Consider the following 14,553-nt stretch of genomic DNA (forward strand, 5'->3'; position numbering starts at 1 on the left):
ATTAATAACTTATGGTAGCTGCCGAAAGTCACAATGATCCAAGATCTCCATGAGCTAGATCCAACAAGACCAATTTCGCGACAATCTTGTGCCTGTAGCTCCCACAGAGAACAAAACATTAATTCATCATGAAGAGGATTTTGGGTTTTACTCTCCAACTTTCTAATTCAAAAGTGAGAAGTGAGGAATTAAATTCCTTTTTGGATACTTATTCACTTTTCAAGTGAATAATCAATTAGGAAAAATATCCAGCCAACCTAGTTAAACCCCAAATCGACCCAAACAAAAATAGGCTATTCCAAGTAATTGGAGTTCATCTATGGAAAAGCTACCAAAAATTAAAATTAAATTAAATTAAAGCTCAAAAACCCAAAAACCAAAATGACAAAATCCTTAATAATTCCATGATAATGCAATCTTCTAAATGCACAGATATGTTCAGAGGTCTAATCACATAATGCAAATGAGTTCGGATTTATCAAATCACCAGAAGGTTTAATTAAAATACTTAAATAAGATATGTCGATCATACATGGATGACATTGGTAAAATATGAACAACTAAATCACTAAATCCATGTGCCATTGCTAGGGATATAAATCTTGCACACTAAAACACATGATCAAAGTGCAGTTGCATATAATAACATAGTTGAAGCAATAAATACATTAAATGACCTAATTTAACCATTTATTCAATTATACTAAAATAATCCATTTACATCACTCACATTTGCATAAAGAATAACAAAGCAAGAATGAAGTAAATCACCATAGCATCAAATCCAACATATAACCAAATCCAAGATATGCCTAAATACTAGATAATCAGATATCATTAGGGTTGCATCCATCAGGATGACTTATAGAAATCCATTGGGAGAGGCATTACATCATCCCACCCAAAGGCTGGGCTTACTCCTAGAAGCCTACAGTCTAAGAATAGAAACCAAGCAGCCCAAGTGCCCAAACATAATCCAATAGATCACAAAAACATCATCTAGACACAACTCAACACCAAGAAGGCAAGATAAATTCTCAAAATCCCAGTTGCCAAAGAATGCAACAATAGAATGTCCATAATCGCAAGAGAGAAGAAATTTTGATACACACCATACATCTAGATAAGCAAGTAAAAGGATATACTCAAGCCACATACTCTCATTTAACATAGCCAACGTTAAATCACCCCTCTTACACATAGTTAAAAATAATTGAAACCAAGATTTTAACAACTAGCAACAAGAATAAATAACCATTTAATAGTGATACACTTTTTTATCAACATTCTTTCTCTTTCATATAAATATTGTGTCTATCCACATTGAACCAAACAACATTTTCATAAGAACTTTATATTTATAACAAACACACTAGTATGTTCTCCACAATATTATCCCTAGAACATACTATCAGTGGTCTAAAATGGACATGATAGAGTCACAACACACAATTGGGCAATGGTAAAAGGCATTCAAAATAGTCACCAAGAAACATAATGAAAATCCCAAATGGGGGAATTATCAATGCCAATAGTAAATCCCAAAAATGTGCATAGTTCAACAATAAATCAAGTACGTCAATAGCCACAAAGAGAGTGATAGAGAAATTCTAATGACTAGTCCAAGAAAATAAAATATTGAAAACCAATGCTAGCCCAACAACATGAGGAAAGTACCTTCAACCAAATAAAATAAGGCATCAATTAAATTACTTTACAAGTGATGATTGAGAATAGTCACACAAGAGGGATAAATCACCACACAATACTAAGGAATACATCTTCCTAGCATCATTAGAGAACACACTCAGACACATTAGACAATACACCATCAATGAACTCATGCATATGCATCACTACAATTTTCTTAATTCTTTTCCATGCAATGCAACATTTAGATATCCATCAATTTTGCTACAAGTTTTCACCAGCTTACGAAATAAAAAATTTGGGGACATAAATCATTAACCCAAATAATCTTAATGCAACAACTATTTCTCTTTCAAAGATTTACAATATACACTCATGTATTTTAACAAAAGGAAACTATTTCATTACTATAATGAGTTAACAATGAATTACAAATACCTTTCATTTATTCACTTACGAAAGGAGAAAACATAAGGAATACAATAAACCTTACTCCACAAGGATAAACAAAAGAGGCACTTAAAGCCAACACATGGACACTAATCAATGGCCCCATCTAAGAGGGTTACACAGGAAACCAACCATGCTAAGGCACATCAATTTTGTCTACAAAACAAGGAAAAATCACTTCCTTCCATTAGCTTACTTGAGTCACATCTACTAGATAATCAAGATTGTCCCAAGTAGTAAACCAAGCAACAAGAAATCATGAGCTCTCACCAAGACACTTGCACTCACACAATGCAACATCAACCATGTGGGAAACATATATGCAAAGATCCCAATGTTTGAACATGGGCTCTTATACCAGATGTAGTGCCCCACCTAGAGATTTTTGGAAAAAGGATAAAACATGCATAGAATAATTTTTTTAAAGATAAGTTTCTTAACAACAACATGAAGTAACCTAGTGCAAGAGTGAAACATCTAAAACAAGTAATAAGAATAAGGAACACAACTAAGATCACATGTTCACTTACACCAGTGGAAGTCTTACAAACACCCCCAAAGATCCCCAAGCACCAAAGATAAAACAAACCATGAGAATTCCCAAATGAACTCTAGATAATATCTACAAATTCAAAGAGGGAATACAATACTAACAATTGCACACAAGATACTCTTTTAAAACCCAAACTAAAGAACAAGTTCCTAGCATGGTTAAACATACAAGTCCATTTCCAACTAACCATAGCATAATCAAAAAATTAAAAATAGAGCCAACAATGACCACACATAGGATGAGGGTTCGAAGTTACAACCACTCATCTACTAAACACTATGCTGAAAGATAAATGCAAAATCCTGAAATTTGGCTGTCTAAAATCTTGAAGCCCTAAAATTTTCTAGATTCTTTATCTTAACTTTGAGAGGTCTGAAACCTATCTCAAATGAATCATTGCATTTATTAAAATATATCTTAAGTATAATGAATTAAATATATGTCAACTTAGAAAGGTGTGAAATCTAACAAGGTGTTTATAACCAACTTTCAACTTTCCTCGATCAAGCCTAGATGCCCCCTATCTATCACACAAGGAAGTGGACTAGTCTCTAGTCTCGCACAAGTGCACCAAACCACGTGAGAAACTACCCTCTCCCATGAAGGAATGCTTAGCCCAACCACCAAACTCACAAATCTGGTGTCAAGACTCATGCAAGGAAGTACAAAGAACCGTGTGAGAAAGTGCAATGAACCCTACAAGGAAACACCAAGTCTCACTCTATGGAGTGTACAATCTCACATGAGGACTTGCATCAGCAAACAAGAACAAACACCAAAAGAGAAGATAGGGAAAAAAAATCCTCCGCACTGAGGAGTACTAGATCCACAAATCAAGGCATAAACACTTGAAAACATAACTATAAGATAAAAACAACATCTAACCATCTAAAACATAGCAGTAAAGGAAATGTACTGAAAATAACATCATAGAGAACCAACCTAACAAATTAAATGTGTGGTTCCTCCCAACCATAATAACATCATGAGACCTTGAAGGTCCTAGCCATCCCTCGCGTGTAACATCCCAAACTGCCAACTAGATAGTTAGAGTTGTCTTATGAGGACATCACTACTAATGTGAAATAACATCATAAGAACATGAAATCTAACATGCTAATCTAAAGCAATAGATACTCCAACTAAGTAAATAACATCATCTAATCATATGCTAAACATAATAATAAGGAAATGTGTCAAATAAACTAACATCAACATGAGATCCAAGCATATCAATGAAAGCATAAATCACAAGAAAGCATGCTCTAGAACTCAAAGTACTAAGTGAAAACATCCAACAATGATCAAACTCGAATAATAGACCATCTATGTACACCGGTCCCCAAAATTGGTATAGGTAGCTATGCTTCCCAACCATGTAGAACCCATACATCCACTCCTGTCATGCTGATGGAGATAATGATCCAACCACAAACAAACATAAAGAAAATGTCCATGGCTAATACTCACAACAAATAGTAGTAAGTACTACAACCATGATCATGAGCTAATGAAAGTACAATAGGTCTTGGTTAGACACTCAAAGGATACAATGTAGGGACTTGATGGAGGGTGAGTCGATTGGCATCAAGTAGCCCAAGCTAGAATTAGTGCAAAATGAATCCCTTAGGAAACCATCACACTAAAATCAAGTGCATAATAAATCCCTTAGGAAACCATTGTAATCACCTAAAAATGGTCATCTAGACTATTAGCTGCCTTCTCAGCATTTTGGCTAATTTAATTTAATCATTTACCTAGACCAAATTGCTAATAATTAATTTATTTGATTATAACCTATAGTTTGACTATGATATCCTAAGTTCATTATTTGATTAAAAGAACATGTCCCCTTTTAATTAAATAAAAGACCCCATTCCTCTAACCCACTTAAAATGCACACATAAAGTCCTTTTTCTATTTTACAATTAAAAGAAAAGGCTTGTGAGAATTTTGTCTTATGTGACAAGTCAACTTATATTCTATTGGTTGACTTGTGTGTGCACATGGATCACTCCTCTTTTCGAATTCCACTGTTGATCATCCACCATCTTCATCTTGATCTCTACCATTCATACGATTTTAAAAGGGAGAGAGCTTTCCCCCTCAAAGGATCCATCCTCATTTTGAAAATTGTTATGCTGTAGGTTTCCTAACAGGTTTCTTTGGAGCTTTGTGGAGAACTTCTATTTCTTGTCTACATTCTCTCATACCATAGAATTTTAGCTTAGATTCATGTTGCATGTTAGTTTAGCTTCTATTTTGCAATAATCTATCTCACATAGCTTAATATTTGGATTGGAACACTCTCATCCATGGTTAGAATAGCTGCACTTTTCATATTCATTCTAGTTTAATCTTTAGTTGCATTGCATTCTTGAGGAACTCCTTGGGACATTTGCATTCTTGCATCTTGTCTTTGGAACCTCCCATTGCATGGTTTACTAGCAAGAAGAGTATTCCTAAAGCTCAGCTAAGAGCCCTTGAACTTGAAATACACTCTCTTGCACTCCATGGATAGGGATCTCTAAGCCGGCATCCAAGTATTCCAAACTCATGGAATCGTTTGGATAGAAGGGTTTAGAGTGGGACACTTTTGAGTGTACATTTTTGGCACCCACCGTGGAGCATGAATCAAGTTTCTAGCTCCATTTTCTTTCATTTATTATCTCTGGTTTTTTATAGCAACATATTGGATCTAATCAAGTGCTTTTGTAGAATTACCATTTTGGTTTTAAGGCCAACCCATAAGTAGATTGGTTTGAAGGCCAAAAATCTAGTTGGTTTAAAGATTTGATCATATCTTTTAAACCACTTGGAGTTTGATTCTGAATTGTATTTTGCAAGTTTATTATGTGTCCAACATGTCTTAGTCTAATTTTCAGAGCATTTTGACATGATTTGCAAGAGTTGTGATTTTTTCTTTGCTTTTCATAAAAACTTTTTTCTGATCGCAAATAAGCACATTTTTTTAGAAAAACTTACATTTTCAGAAAGATTTTTGAATTCTAAGAGGGGTACTCTCTTTGTGTTTTGACTTTTGAGGTCATATTAGGGATCAAAAACCTGATTTGATAAATCTAGCTTGTTTTGACAAAATGGGTCCCTAGAGCTCAAATGAAGAGATTTTTTTTAATTTCTTACATTTTTGGAAAGCTCTCTGGTTTTTATTAGGGGTCTCTTTTTTTCATTTCTATTTTTGGATCCAAAATCATAGCAAACAAGTCCAATCTTATTGACTAGGTCAAAATCAAAGAGTAAAAATGAGAGCATTTGTGATTAACTTGCACTTTCTTTGCATGCACTTGGTTGGAAGATAAATTGGCTTTTTGAGGCAACTAACCACTTTTTATTGCAGATTTTAATGTTATTTCACACTAAATTTTGGTGCTAACAAGTTGTGATTTCAGGTTGCCATCCTTGTGAAAAAATTGAAACATTGCATAAAAAGAACGCATGTCAAAGCTTCAAATGCGTAAGGGCTACTAACATTGTTTGCAGGGCTGCCCAAAGCATAAAAACCCAAAATTTCTTGCTTTTTTGTTTTCATGTGTAGCATTGACTAATTGTTCATTTTTCATAGGCACATAAAACTTGTGATTGGAGTCTTTTGGTAATAGGAGAGTATGCTCTTCACCCTTGTGGTGAATCAAAAATCTTGACTTATCATTTGGTTTCAAAAGCAAGGGGTAACTGAATCTTCCTGGTGTGTTTGGGAGAAAATGATTGGAATAGGAGAGTATGCTCTTCACCCTTGTGGTGAATCAAAAATCTTGACTTCTGAAAGTTGATCCACTCTTTGTGTAGTTAGAATCCTTTAGAGGGCCTGCTCTCAGACAACCTGAGAGGAACGACCCAAGTGGGGACAAGCAGATTACCTAGCTCTTCCAACCCACTATAAAATCAAGGCTATCAAGGACACAAAACCGTGGTAGATGTAGTTTTTTTCTTCGCCTAGTGTGATCACTTATAGGATTTCGACCATAGGGAGATCACTAGGCAAGAATGCTTAAGGTACTCTTGTGGTTGCGAGATCAGTTACTCATCGCAAGGTGAGGTGTCCCGTAATTGGGAGCAAGAGGAACACTATGAATGGAAGCCCTGTCTAAACATTCTAAGTTAGTAACTACCTTTTTTAGCCACTCAACTTCTTGGTGCAAGGATCGATCCTAGTGGACTACCCCGATCACCCCAAGATTTTACACTCACCATCTATATTTCCTTGGTTATGCTTATGGAATTTCCATGAAAAAGCCAACATCTCTTGTGGGAAACCACTTGGTGTGAGGTGAAGGAGAATCAAGTGTGGGCCAAGTTTTTGAGTAATGAACCATGTCCTTTAGGTAGATATTGCTTGATGTGTTCTCAAATGTGGTATACCTGTGAAAATATTTTGAATATACACATGACGATAATTCTAGGGATTTCTTTTGAGACCTCACATATGCTTGTATCATGCAAGGTTGCTTTGTCCCTTGCTTGATTGTTTGAAGAATACTCCACATGTCACTATCTTGCTTGGAAAGAAATTTCTTTTGAACATCAAATTTGCTATGCTATCAATTATTGTCAAACTTTGTCAACCAAGTCAAAATGTCAAGTGCAAACATTTTCTTGTGTTACTTACTAAGGGGGGTTTCATCATTTGGTTGTGATTTGTTATGTCTTTAGTTCTTGAACATGCTTAAAGTGACTCTTTGGTCTTGGTGCTCTTGGTCTTTCTATCTTCATGGTCTATGTCCACTTGCTAGTTATCTTTTTTCTGAAATGGTTTCTTTGATTTCTTGACTACACTCTTGGGTTGGAGAGTTGTTCACTTGTCACCTTGCTTGCTCTATCTGTTTGGCTATTTGGGCATCTTGCCTAGCTATTGACTTGAGTCATTCATGTCATAAGTTTCTTGGACATATTGTTTGACAAGTCGCTTTAATCTCTCTCTACTATCTTGGCAAGTGAACACTCTACCTCCTATAGTTTCAACATCAAGTTATCTTCTAGGCTCTTTTATGCTTGGCTTTGCATCTGAAACTATGGGATCTAAACCTTGTGCTACCAAACTTCAACCGAATCTAGATGATCATGATATCCTCCATGTCACTAAAGAGTTTCAAGATCTATATGCACAATACAAAGAACTAGAAGAGACAAATGATCTTTCTTACCTTCATCTCTCTAAGTGCATGATAGAAATGAAGTCTAAACTTAAGAAAAGGTTAGAGGAGAAGATTGCATCATTACATGAATCTTCCTTGAGGTCTTTACATGCATGTGAGTCACCTTCTTTGAGGTCATCCTCTTCTTCTAGGTCTACATACTCTACTTCAAGACATCAAATTTCTTCATCTTCTAGATCTAAAGACCTCTGTAGAGAACAAGCATTTGAGCTTATGCCAAAATTTCATGATGGACCTATCTTTGACCAAGATAATGATGAAGACATGGATGCGTACCATTCACTCGAGAAATAGCAAAAGGACTCTAGACATACTTCTAATAGAAATTTTGCTCCCTTGGAAGATTCTTATGATGACACTTTGCAAAAACTTATTGGCAATAAGATCATCATGTTACCTAAGTCTAGCTCATATGGAAAGCCATTCTTGGATATCTATTGTGCTTATCATCAACATAATGAGCAGAGTACTTTAGATTGCATTGAGCTAAAACATAAAATCCAAGATCTTATTGATAATGGAATTATTGATACCTCTAATGATTCATGTGATGAGGATACTTTTCTTGAGAAAGATCATATTAATGAACCTATGTCTAGTGATGGTTTCCTTGATACCTCCACTTCTTCCAACACTCGTGCATCTCCCAACACTTTAAAGCTTTCCAACATGCCTCCATCAAATAAAGAACCTAATGCTTTCCACATTGACTACATGTATCCTCAAGGGCTACCTCTAAAAGAAAATCAAGCTAACCTTCACTTGGCTGCAAACCTTTTCCATGCTATTAATCCTAAACATCCTCAACCTTCATGCACTACTATGCCTAATCCAAGCACTACTCCATTCACTCTTCATTCTCCCTTGTCCTTAGAAGTGGCTCCATGTCAAGAGGACTCTCAAAAAGAAAAAGGTATAAATGTCAAGAAAGATCAAGATCAAGCACCCTTTCAGCTCTTTCAAGATTTCCCCCCTCCATATCCTAGATCTTGTTCACCTCCTAAGTATGATGAAGATACCACTTCCATTATCTCCCTTGAGCTTACTGAAAATTATGAGAAAAGTTCTCTTCATATGCTATCCAAAGCTACTTGTCAAGATCAAAGCATCCCCTCATTTTCTACTTCTCCACATCCACTTCAAAATTGTGCTCAAGCTTCATGTGCTTCTATTAAAAATGTTGTTCCTATCAAAGGTACTCATGAGTCTATTGATGAATTTGACCATGTTGCTCACTCTAAAGATGTTGATATCCCTTCCCACTATCCCTTTGCATCTTCTAAATCTATCCTTGGTCCTTATCCATCTAAGCTAAAGCATTCAAACTTTCCATCCATATTGGGGCCTTATGTTCCTCCATCTCCTACATTCACTCCTAGCTCATTCCCTAGCTCTCCTATAATACCTCAAGATCAACAAAGACACTCACCCTTGATGACTTTTCACCCATCTATACATCTAAACCAGTCATATCATCCTTATTCATCCACAAACCCCAAGTCCTTTGGAAGTGAGAATAAACATAAGAATCCATTGAAAAAGAAACATCACTATGTCCCATCTAATCAACATGTGAATGCTAAGAAGGAGAATGCACAAAAGAGACTACAAAGGTCCAGTATTAAAAAAGCTAAATCAAAGAAAATATGGGTTCCTAAACCCATTATTGAAGAATGTGTTTTGAAGTATCCAAAGGAAAATCTAAAGCTATATGGATTCCCAAGTCTCTTTTAGAAGACTTGAATATTGAAAATACTTCAAAGTTGACATTCAAGCTTCCAAAGGCTTCCATTCCATCTTCTTCCAAAAATCTTTCTAAAAATATTCCAAAGCCTTCCACTCCACTTTTTTCCAAATCTCTTTTACCACCTCATACATCTAAACCTCAAGCTACTTCATCCATGATTCCTCCATCATTCCAATATCCTTCAAGGTGTGTGTCAATGTTGATCTTGTCCAATATTTCAACTACCCTCATGAAATCCTCTAAAGCTTACACTTACTTTCTATACATGAACTATTATCCTCCATATACTCTTCCTACTACCATTTCTCTTTCATCACCCTATCAACATCTTTGAGCATACCTTTCTATGGTCTTGGCTTATCATGACTTATCTTTTCTATAACAGCACTATCTACATTCAAAAAGCTTGAGCTCTTTCTAAAAATTCAAAAAAAATGAAAAATGAAAAAATGAAAAAAAAATGAAAATGTGCCTTGGTGAAAACCACTTCTTGTGGCACCTTGGTAGCAAAATTAAAGAGAAATAAATCCATCCTATGGTGAAAATTACTTCTTGTGACACCCTGGATAAGTACCATGATGAAAACCTGGCAAATAGGCATCATGCAAAATTCTTCCACCATCCATCTATCCCCTCTTCTCTCTTTGATCTTCACAATGTTGAGCTATCTTTGCATATTGGCTATTTTATCCATGAGATTCTCTATTTGTGCTTTCTCATTCCCTCATAGCCTCCATCTTGAGCTTTATTTTTATTGCTCTATCCCATCGCTATCCTATCTAGTTGACCCCTTGGTCTTGATCACGATAAATAAAAAATGGTTCCTAGGTCTCTTGAAATGTCTACTCTTTTGTACTACATGCTTCATGCTATCTCACTTGTTGGCTTCACTACTTATCCTACATGCTATCTTGCTCATTTCTTCCATTGCTTATCCAAAATATGCTTCATATGACTATTTCACCTCTTTCCCTAGCTTGGGTATGCTTGAGGAGTCAGTCCTTGAGGATCACTTTCACTTGCTTCATACTCCTTTTTCATCCATCTTTGCTTATCCACTGGCTCGTTGCTCCATCATATCCTATACCTTGCTAGACATTGGGAGAAAATGATGTGATCTTGCTCGAGAACTAGTGATCTCTAAAACCTTCTAAAAATCCAAAAAATCATATATGATGCTGAAAAAAATCCTAAAAATCAAAAAATGCCTTGAAAAAATGATCATCTTAGTGAAAACCTAGCAATAGGCACTTTGATGTATCATCCAAAAAATTCAAAAATTCAGAAATACAAAAAAATTGAAAAAAGGTCTTAAAAAAATATGTCAAGTGGTGAAAACCTATAAACATGCACTACTTGAAACCCTTGCAGCTATGTCTATCAATCTCAATCACCTATTTTGCTACACATTTCCTAGCTTGGAATTGTTTCTTGTCCTCATCTTGGGGGCACAACTACTTAGCCTATTGAGGTATTCTTGTGCATTAGGGTTTCTTGGACAACTCAAAAAATAGTGTTTCTCAACACTTCCCCCACCTTGACATCAAGTGTTTTTCAACACTTTTTAGATAGTTTACCTACGGTCTCTGATGTCGCGATATTTCTCACTACTAGAATCAAGTCTTGAAAAAATGGCCAAGTGAATTACACACACGCACTTTAACACTTAAACAACTGAGCTATGCTGATCTTTATCTACTTTGTGTGATGTTTATGACAATTTCTTTACTATATGTTCCATCCCTAATAGTCTTTCAAGGATGTCATTGACTAGAAGACTAGGGGCATGGGGCATGTTTTCTTGATTTCTTCTTGTGGGTATATTTTGTTTGTCTGTAGTGTTGTAAGCATTTATGCTTGTCCTATTCAACATTTTGACTTACAAATGTATCATCCTTGATTATTTTTGCAAGACCACACTTGGGGTTTATCCTGGCGCTTATACCTTGATACAGGTGTAATCTTGCTAAATTAAACTTAGGGAATCTAATTGCATAGTTATCTTGACTTACATGTCTTTGATGCTTGGATTGGATTTTCACATCCCTATCTGATATAGATCATATTCATATCCTCATAGTTATACTAGTGATGGTCGTATGATCTCATGATGTCCCTAATAAATGCTCAATGATGAAATTAAGAGTCTAAATGTTATGCACTTCTTGTTGGTAAACCACTTTTCATATTAGCTTGCATTTTAGGTTAATTTTCTAGCTTAGTCTTGCATTCTTGCATATGGGGAGAACTCTCTCTTCATCTTTTCGCAGACATATTGGCTAACTCCTTTCATATATTTCTTTACTTTCTTCTTGTTCATGTCTTTTCACCTTCTTAATCTTTTGCTTCATCTCTTTCCTATCTTATCATCACATTATATAAATTTTTGACCTCTTAAATAATTTTTACATCTTGGATTCATTTTTGAGATCAAAATCCAAATTCGAGTTCATCTTGATGGTCAAAATTGTCTTTTAAAATTATACTTTCCTCTGAGCAGTTAGCTAACCTTTTGAGGTCTAATCTCTGAATCATCACTGGGGCATCTTAATTTCTTCATGTCTTCATCATTTCCATACTTCATATCTACTTCAATTCACTGTTTCATGTCTAAAATCACCTTTCTACTCGTTTCAACCTAATTTTTGTGCTATATCCTTCAAGGTCAACTCTATTCAAACTGGGGCATTTTATCAATTTCTTATAGTAATTCTTGGGCTCTAATCATTTATCTGTCATATTGAACATTGCTATATCTTAATTTTCTCATGTCTAGCTAGTTTTTGCATCCTCTTACCTCATTTTGATTTCGATCCCGAGGGGGCAAAAATACTCTATTGCTGATTGTTATAGCTATCTATTTCTTAGGAGCATTTTTTTGACCTTATCACTTGCTCTCGATCTATTCACTTTGCTAGGTGTTAGAATTCTTTTCAGATCCTAACATCATCTTCCTAGTGTTCAGTACTACCACTATTAGGCTGTGCATTCAAGACTTGCTATCTATTTCTGCATTTCATTCTTTGGAATCAGACATCTATATCTACCACTACCTACTTGGCTTCAATTTTCTTTGACATAATGTGTTCCTAGATCAATCGTGCATTAGTCAAAGAGGGGCAAATGTAATCACCTAAAAATGGTCATCTAGACTATTAGCCCCCTTCTCAACATTTTGGCTAATTTAATTTAATCACTTACCTAAGCCAAATTGCTAATAATCAATTTATTTGATTATAACCTATAGTTTGACTATGCTATCCTAAGTTCATTGTTTTATTAAAAGAACATGTCCTCTTTTAATTAAATAAAAGACCCCATTCTTCTAACCCACTTAAAGTGCACACATAAAGTCTTTTTTTCTATTTTGCAATTAAAAGAAAAGGCTTTGTGACTTTTGTCTTATATGACAAGTCAACTTATATCCTATTGGTTGACTTGTGTGTGCACATGGATCACACCTATTTTCAAATTCCACCATTGATCATCCACCATCTTGATCTTGATCTCTATCGTCCGTATGAATTTAAAAGGGAGAGAGCTTTCCCCCTCAAAGGATCCATCCATCTTTTGAATATTGTTATGCTGCAAGCTTTCTAACAGGTTTCTTTGGAGCTTTGTGGAGAACTTCTCTTTCTTGTCTACATTCTCTCATCCATGGCATTCTAGCTTAGCTTAGCTTTCATTTTTACATGTAGCTTAAATCATATAGTCTAATAGTTGGATTGTAACACTCTCATCCATGCTTAGAATAGCTGCACTTTTCATATTCATGCTAGCTTAATCTTTAGTTGCATTGCATCCTTGAGGAACTCCTTGGGACATTTGCATTCTTGCATATTGTCTTTGGAACCTCCCATTGCATGGTTTACTAGCAAGAAGAGTATCTCTAAGGCTCATCTGAGAGCCTTCTTATTCTTGAAATATACTCTCTTGCACTTCATGGATAGGGAGCTCTAAGCCGACATCCAAGCATTCCAAACTCATGGAATCGTTTGGATAGAAGGGTTTAGAGTGGGACACTTTTGAGTGTACAAAAAATACTCTATTGCTGATTGTTACATCTATCTATTCCTTAAGAGCATTTTTTTGACGTTATCACTTGCTCTCGATCTATTCACTTTGCTAGGTGTTAGAATTATTTTTAGATCCTAACATCATCTTCCTAGTGTTCAGTACTACCACTATCAGGCTGTGCATTCAGGACTTGCTATCTATTTCTGCATTTCATTCTTTGGAATCAGACATCTATATCTACCACTACCTACTTGGCTTCGATTTTCTTTGACATAATGTGTTCCCAGATCGATCACGCATTAGTCAAAGAGGGGCAAATGTAATCACCTAAAAATGGTCATCTAGACTATTAGCCCTCTTCTCAGCATTTTGGCTAATTTAATTTAATCACTTACCTAAGCCAAATTGCTAATAATCAATTTATTTGATTATAACCTATAGTTTGACTATGCTATCCTAAGTTCATTATTTGATTAAAAGAACATGTCCCCTTTTAATTAAATAAAAGAACCCATTCTTCTAACCCACTTAAAGTGCACACATAAAGTCCTTTTTCTATTTTACAATTAAAAGAAAAGGCTTGTGAGACTTTTGTCTTATGTGATAAGTCAACTTATATTCTATTGGTTGACTTGTGTGTGCACATGGATCACTCCTCTTTTCGAATTCCACTGTTGATCATCCACCATCTTCATCTTGATCTCTACCGTTCGTACGACTTTAAAAAGGAGAGAGCTTTCCCCCTCAAAGGATCCATCCTCATTTTGAATATTGTTATGCTGCAAGTTTTCTAATAGGTTTCTTTGGAGCTTTGTGGAGAACTTCTATTTCTTGTCTACATTCTCTCGTACCATAGCATTTTAGTTTAGATTCTTTGTTGCATGTTAGTCACCAAGGTTGCGAGAGAAGCCCCTCCATTGTCTACCCTACATACCCATGCTCATCACATGATGAGTGCCCAT

This window comes from Cupressus sempervirens, chromosome 9 (assembly GCF_028749045.1).
Source record: "Cupressus sempervirens isolate cs-2001-9-10 chromosome 9, ASM2874904v1, whole genome shotgun sequence".
Taxonomy (NCBI): domain Eukaryota; kingdom Viridiplantae; phylum Streptophyta; class Pinopsida; order Cupressales; family Cupressaceae; genus Cupressus; species Cupressus sempervirens.